At 41.4% G+C, this 8566-nt stretch overlaps 1 protein-coding gene across 1 annotated transcript in view; it reads right to left on the reverse strand.

Moving 5' to 3' along the window:
* The window catches only part of LOC124275619 (neuroglobin-like), a 44572-nt gene extending 37332 nt beyond the window's left edge, over positions 1-7240 (reverse strand). The window contains exon 1 of the mRNA XM_046711224.1: positions 6936-7240. The gene's annotated coding sequence lies outside the window, so the exon portion shown is untranslated. The remainder of the gene's footprint in view (positions 1-6935) is intronic.
* Between the last annotated feature and the right edge of the window lie 1326 nt (positions 7241-8566).

Consider the following 8566-nt stretch of genomic DNA (forward strand, 5'->3'; position numbering starts at 1 on the left):
TACAATCTACATGTCGGCATGTCAGAACGTCACCGTGATGAGGAAGGAAAACCTGCGGATGCTCGACTAACGCAATATACAGTTGACAGACAAGGCGTCACTCAGTGCTATATACACTTGAACACAAAATGTATTGGAATGGAGATCGATTTAGCTGGAGTATTGCTAAAAACAGTGTGAAAAAGGCCGATTTCATTCAGTAACATTGGATTATCCTTGTTTAATGATTCCTAAACACATGATCATGAGTCAGAATCGTACGATCGACTCTACTTTAAGCAAAGATTTAGGAGGACTATGGAACGAGCTTGTTTTCATTCATTCGGTAGAGCCACTAGTTTACCACCAGTTTTGACAATAAGAAACGTATAACATACGCAAGGCGGTATTACTACGTGAATATAATCTAGTACACGGGTGATTGATTTCTACAGCCCTGTATTGCTATACCCTATACATGAAGCTGACTCACACACCACTGAAACAATTAAGATCATCATCAATAGCAGGAAGGGCTTTCTCCCCGAATGTCTTGACAAGGATGGATTTCTTCCTGTGCGTATATGCACCTCAGCACGTATCCCCAACCTTATAGTGATCTACTGGATCTATTTCTCTGTCCAGCACTTACGGTGGAATGTGTACATATTTCCGCTGACCTGTGAATAGCCTGTTGTTATTGAAACACAGTGCGCTCTTGCCAGAGACTGATTGTGTTTTGAAGTGGTGCTTTCAGCTTTAAGAAAAACAAGGCGGTTCCAGTGGGGTCAAGCATTTGAGCACCTGTGATATATTTTGACTCAGGGTAACCCACCCAAAGGCGTGATCTCGTATAAGATGGGTGTAATAGGATTTATGTGCAGGCATATTCGCGTGTGCGTGCGCGTGTGCGTGTGCCTGTGAGTGTGCATTTGCGTGTTTGCATGCGATTGTGTGTGTGCGTGTGTGTGTGTTTGTGTGAGTGCATTGCTCCCTAATTGAGTGTCCGTTTTGCAATTAATGCTAGAGGTTACATTATACCGATGCTTAACAATAGAGTACGATTTCATGTGCCGCGTTGAGAAAATATATATATATATATGTGTGTGTGTGTGTGTGTGTGTGTGTGTGTGTGTGTGTGTGTGTGTGTGTGTGTGTGTGTGTGTGTGTGTGTGTATGTGTGAATTATACAACTGCTACGAACATTAATTAGAAAACATTGTTATGTTTATCATACATAAGTACAATGAAAACAATCACATCCGCTCCTGGTTGAAAATAGTTACAATCATTCCTGATAACAGAACTGAACATACTCTGGTAAAACACATGAGAACTCCAAACAGGACGTTTCACATAAAGATCTCTTATCCGTTTCCTAGTTACAGATGGAAAAGATGAGACAACAGATATAAATGTATAGTTACCGTTTAACTGTTATTCTGCAAGTATAACGTAACATGCTTTCAGTAAACAGTAATGGCGGACGCTCATTTCAGTAGTAGAGACTATCAGGTTTCCTGTTACAAGCAACGGTGCCCGGTATGATTGCTGTATGTACATACATGTGAGTTGTTTTTTTTTCAAACACAAAGGAAACATAGAAAATACTGTTTTACGCCGCAGTCGCCTTTATTCCAGCAGTATCATGATTGCCAGTGATGCCCGTCGCTAAAACATAAAATTAAGTATTCATTATAACAGCAACCCCAAATGCTACCTTGATATCTCCTCAAAGTCAACATCCCCCGAATGTTATCAGCATTGTAAGGATTAACTGGTTGCAGCCAATGTTACTGTATGTTTCAGGAGCATGAACGAGTCTTAGTTACGCATACATACGCACGCACGCACGCACACGCACACACACAAATGACTATCACAGATGACTATCCACTACCCTCTGTTTACATCGCTGCAAAGGCCATACGTACAGCTGTAAAATGGTGATTCTTTTCCAGTGCCTAAGTTAGTCGTTAGTCAAGAAACGCTCTCCACTCAACAGCCAGTTTCGACGTCTATTTGGATGTAATTACCACGCACGTCGCTCGCCTAAATCAGGCAGTGTGTTGGAGACACTGCCACCGAAACAACAATTACAGCCGCCAACAAAATCACACAATCATACGATAGGAAATTCCAATAGTAACAGGAATTCATTTCTCAATCTTTTCTTGAGCTCGTTGCTCCCTAACACAAGTGATACGCCATATCCATTGCTTTGGGGCAGAAGTCTTGTTAAAGGCTTTATTGTCAACCGGAAATTGCACACCTTTGGAATTGGTTTCGTAAAGCTAAATCGCATTTAACCAATGCCTCAGAGAAAGAGTCTAACGTTCACCATAAAATATGTGAAAATTTGCCGCGAGCAGCTATACCTATTGAAAGCTCTCCAACCGTTTGAAGAATCGGTTGACGATAACCTTAACACAATCATGCACGTCTTCAACAATTTTTGGGTTATAATTGGTCAGAAATCGTAATCTAAAAGGGCAAATAAAAGAAAACAACGCGCCACGTAGCGTAGCCAAGTGATTCCCTCTGATCGCGCTAATTGTATTACCTTCCCAAGGAAGGCCAATATATTTCTGTTAGTCGAGGGGTCATCTCAAAATACAATTCAAACAGGTTTCCTTCGTGCCATAGACCTCAAACTCTTTTTGAGATAACAACGTACGCGCTTCAACTTCAAGCCGATTTTGAAGTATTTCAGTAGTCTTTGATTATCTTTCTCATCTATTTGTCTGCTATGACTGATGTTTATATGATAAAATATAAGCCTCATACCATGGTCCAATGCAAGCTAACCGCACTATTTATGGAATTACACTCCCACCTACCAACAGTGAAGGTGGTTTTAATTAGTCTACATACACAGCACAAGAGTCCATAAAATGGAATCAAACCTGGAGTGAGAGAAAGAGAGAGAGGGGAAGGAGGGAGGGAGAGAGAGAGACAGGGATGTTTGTCCGTACGTGTTTTCCACATTGTATTACAGAAACCGTCGGAGGGAGTCAGTAAGATAGCTAGACACAATACTTACTTGGAAAAATAAAATGATTACAGTCGGTGAAATATATATCCGTTGAGATGGCGGATTGTTTAAATGGCATTGGCATCAGGAATGACGAATGGTTCCGGGAGGCGATACAACATGAATGTCAACTCATTCCATAGACAGACACGACCGTTGTACCACGCTTGACAAATGTGACCGTGAAGAATATCATCTCATATCATCCTCTGGATTTGGGTATATAGATTTTATCGTATTGGTTCGAGATGCATCCCATTTCCTATATTGGCAAGCATGGTCATGTTGTCTGTGCAATCCATGGCGGATCAAGGGATAGTTATGGCTGTATATGGAGAGTTCCTTAAAATGCTTCGGCAGGGTAGCTGCGGATGAAGATAAGTCATCATTCACTCTACGAGATGGAAGACCGGGAGAGAGATGACTTAAACAGCTTTGGGGTGTTTATTTACGTGTCAGATTTATGTGGTTGGCATGCCAAGGATGACACAGGTCACGGAAGTCAACCGGTTTTGGGAAACCCAGGTGTAAGGGTTAAAACAGGAAGCCATATCTTGGATCCGAACCATAAACCAGATTGACTCTACTGTACCTTTGGTTCAACCGTCACCGTTGTTCTATTTTTTGCAATGTTATGTTCTTTGCCACAAGAGATGAAAATATTGCAAATACATAAATCGTGATAATGAGAGGATTGGGTGAGACACTTTTATTGTTTTCCTCGATAGTGTTTTACTAATATTACGCTGAGCCTTGAGTCAAAGACATACCAGAATGAATAAAAAGCGAGAAAATACGAGAAAAACATTTTGTCAATTACAGGGTATTTCACCCAAAAGCACAATCCACTGTACGATACACATTTCATGAACCACTATCAATTACTGATGATTATAGTATTCATCCTGCACCACCAGTGTCACCTGTCATAAACACACGCAAAGGCAAGTAAACTGTTCGGAATAAAAAAAAGTGGACAATATGGCTCTGGCGAAACTGTTGCATCAGTCATATTTTGGCTAATTATGCACCAAGTGAATGTCGTAACCTCTGATCAAATAGCATTTCAGCATGTGCCGTATGAGGCTCTTTGAAATCCTACCAGCAAATTTCTGATATACCATAGGTGAAATGTGGAACCTACTCTAGTTGATCCAGTCTAGACAAACGGATCTTTTTTCGTCTGTAAGGCTAAATGCGACGTCCTAGCAACTGATGCTCTCAAATAAACACCTTGCGATGTATCACACTACTGAACATGTCACTCTACTCAACCGGACACAGTATTTGTCATGATTGATATGTTCGCCAGACCCTTTTTGCTTGTTTGGCTGGAATTCCCGCCTGTGATAGGGGTGACAATCGGATGAAATCTGCCCAAAGACATGGAAACAACATGTTTAGAACCTCAACATACACACCATAGAGTGACGTCAGATTATTGCTCGTAGGTGAGGTGAAAGTGGGTTTAACGTCGTGCTGGAGAATATTTCGCTCATATGACGACGTGCATGCACGTGTATGTGTATGTGCGGCTGCTTGTACTAGCCCAGACTTAAGCTGGTTTTATAGTGCTAGCCCACTGAGATACCATGCCGCAGTGAAGCATGAATACCCCACTCAGACACATTATACTGACTCCGAGCCGACCAGTCCTTGTTGTACCCATTAATGCCGAGCGCCAGACAGGGACCAACAAGTACCATTTTTTAACGTCTTATGGTATGACGCGGCCGGGGAGCGAACCCGCGACCTTCCGCTCTCCGGGCGGACGCTCTAACCACTACACCACGGAGGCGGTCCTATTGCTCGTAAGCACAGTAAACATTATCAAGGACATGATGGAAACAAGTACTCGTGGACAAATGATTTATATGCACTTAAACCAACTTGATTTCTTAAACAAATAGTAAAAGTATAACCATTAACATCATAACATACGATAACCATGTTGACAGTATTTGGTAACAAGCGTGGATTCAGATTCTTTGTCAAGCCTGTGTATCTTATATCTATAGATAGGATACTCGTTACAATCTCAACAATGAGATCTTGAGAGTTTGGTTTTCTGTGAACACAACTATGAAAAAAAATCAAAATATGTTTGTGCCTGTGTCCCATCCTAACCATCCACGGTTCCAGCCACCTAATCCACACATATACCTACAAGTAGGCACGCATTCAGCATTGGTTGATATACCACATGTTCCCAACTGAGTGAGTGAGTATGGTTTTACGCCGCTTTTAGCTATATTTCAGCAATATCAGGGGGAAGACATGAATGTCACACATTATACCCATGAAGAGAATTAAACCAGGTCCTCGGTGTGACAAGTGAAGGCTTTAACCATTAGGATACTCACCGCCTTGTCCAAGTACACGATAACTGCCGCAATAGGATAGTGTGGAGTATGAGTGAGGGAGTGTGGTTTTACGCCACTGTTTGCAATACTCCAGCAATATCACGGCGGGGGACACCAGAAATGGGCGTCACACATTGTACCCATGTGGGTAATCGAACCCAGGCTATCAGTGTGACGAGCGGACGCTTCACTATTAGTCTACTCAACCGCCCGGATAATGTGGATCGGGTGGTTGTAATAGATGTTTCGTCTGAGTGTGTCAGTACGACGTTAATCTTTGCTCGCTCATGAGTGAGTGAGTTTAATTTTACGCCGCATTCAGCAATATTCCAGCTATATGGTGGCGGTTTGTAAATAATTATCGGCAATTGGGAACCGATGGCATGTGTCAACCAAGTCAGCGAGCCTGACCACCCGATCCCGTTAGTCGCCTCTTACGACAAGCATGTGTTACTGAAGATCAATTTTAACCCGAATTTACAGGCCGCTGTGATAATGTTGTTGACTGCAGCACCTAGAACATGTAGTCACTCATCTAATAATGGCTGGCGCGATGTTCAGTTATATATATAATGCACCGTCTCAGATACTGGTACCTTCTCGAGAACACGAGCAGCAGCAGAAAATAACCACATCTCATAAATGAATTAATACTACAAGAATAGCTAGGACTAATGTCTCAGGCATCGCAGTGTGCGTGCACAGTTCTAAAGCTAATATACTGGTTTTATACATTTATTTATATATACATTACATGTCTACCGTTTTGATAGGAGCGGCTCGTTCTTGAAAATATATATGTTCAATGTGTGAAAGGGACCGTTCCGCGTTTGTCAGAGGGAAGGCAAAAAGCCCCATCTGTATGCGATATCGGTACGGTTAGAATGGTTGAAGTTATGAGTATATAACGTATCGATTACTGTAAGAGAGTAACAGAACGGTTTGTGGTTCATAATCTTGAACCCCTCTTATCCGGACGCTTTCGGTTATAATAACACAATTCACTGTAACGATTTTCTTTATACAGTCAACAGAAATGAACTTTTACGGGAATTGCATCGCTGACATGTAACTCTAATAGACAGCTGGTCGAGTATGATAATTGTATAATTGTAACAGCGACAAGGTGGCATTAAAGGACCAATATATTCGGTCGAAATGAATTATTGGACTCGCGATATGATAGATCGGTCAACAAGAAATACATATCGATATGTATATACTTGTGACAGGTGCCGCGTACCTCTGTGTGTGTGTGTGTGTGTGTGAGAGAGAGAGAGAGAGAGAGAGAGAGAGAGAGAGAGAGAGAGAGAGAGAGAGAGAGACTCTGTCTATCGCTCTCTGCCTGTTTGCGTATGTATGCGTTTGTGTGTTTGCCCCATACTACCTTAGCTACATACAAGACGCCTGCACCATTCTCATCCCATATACAGAACGCCACTACATAAGACGGTTATTAATTCCGGTTTATGAACAATAACGTGGCATGACACATGTATATTTACACGCGTACCGTCGACACACACACATATATACATAGGTCCATAATGAATACTTACGGAGTTCTCCATCAGATTGCACCAACTGCCTCCACAGAAACATCACACACAGCACCTGTGTTCAATCCACCTGTCATAGCTTACACTGACTTGATAACGCTCTTGTCTCAGTGGAAGGTTTCACCGATGCCCAACTGACAATGTTAGATCTCACAGTAACAGTAGGAACACGACTGACGTGTGTAGCCTCCGTGTGAGGTGCTTCCCAAGACGTGTTGGACATGAAGCCACACAGCCAATAACCTATAGTTACAGCCACGTACACTTGACGTCTAATGCCTTTGTTAAACTGGACTATTGTTAAGACGGGGAACAGTGAAGTGTCAGAGGAACATTGTATGTTTGACAGATAGACCAATACATATGACGTAGATTGAACGTAATCTGATACGGTGTGATTCTGAGGAAATATTGAATTTACTGTGAGGAATGATTTCATTTGAACCGGCAACAAATCTCATACTGGGTCTATGCATTGTATAAACAGTAACATGATACGGATCCGGGGTCGCTAATCTATCCATGCTCATATTTAAGACGTCATCAACAGCAATTAAAGCCTAACACCAAACATAAATATCCGTCAAGATTTTCTTTATGGTTTCGAAGCTTGACACAGATCAATATTGTGATTGGACATCATTGTTCGCAATAATTATATTTTACATCATTAGTGCAGGAGCTAAGCCAGTAAAACATATTTTTGTTCAACACCTTCTACATAAAAGATCTGACTACACAGTTTGATCCAGGAGAGCCTACTGAACATTTCTAGGTACTATGTAATCCCAAATTATAGGTTAGGTAAAAAGTTAAGGGTCATTCTTTGGTCCTACCCCTACAGCAAAATGCAGGCGAATGTTCGGGAGAAGGTGCAACATTGTGTCCCAGGACTTTCTTTGTAGTGAGCATTTTCATTATCATTATATGATTTTGTGAAGTTTATTTGAAGATTATGCAAAATCACTTAATTCTATGACACTAAATAAATAAAGATGAGCCAAACAATGTAATATCTTGAAAAAACAACAAAACAAACTCTTTTTCTGAGCCTCCTACTGGACTTAGCCTCTAGACTACATATGGGCTCTTCAATATCATGAGTACCTAAAAACAGTTTCCTTGTTGATAATCACCGATAACATATTTGAAGATTTCCTTGCAATACAATGAGGAAAATGTTTTCGAAAGTTCCGCAATGGAGTAAACGCAAATCAATAAAAACTACCAAGGTCTATATCATAAACATGAGAGATGTGTTCCACACAGGCTATTCCTCCTCCCCCACCCACTCATCCCCTTTATAACGACAACATGATTGTATTGAAGACCAGACATTCCTGAGTATGACAATCCATCACATGAAATCATAGTTAGACTTACCAGGCTTGTATCAGTTTCCCAATGTTGACATGGTGTTTCAACTGCCAGCCAGTAGGTAATCCATGACTTTGCTTCAGAGACATGGGTGAACTCCATACCCTATCGTGATAATTGCTATCTGACAGCCAAGACGTTCGGAAGGCTAATTCAAGCTCTGAGCAAACGCTGCTCGGAGTTCTTTGTTGGAATTAAGTCATGTTCCTGTCGTGATGAAATCCACAACAGAGGAATCATTGCTCTAACTCTTG

This window comes from Haliotis rubra, unplaced genomic scaffold, assembly GCF_003918875.1.
Source record: "Haliotis rubra isolate DU_JTF1 unplaced genomic scaffold, ASM391887v1 Scf20, whole genome shotgun sequence".
In the NCBI taxonomy this organism is placed as follows: Eukaryota; Metazoa; Mollusca; class Gastropoda; order Lepetellida; family Haliotidae; genus Haliotis; species Haliotis rubra.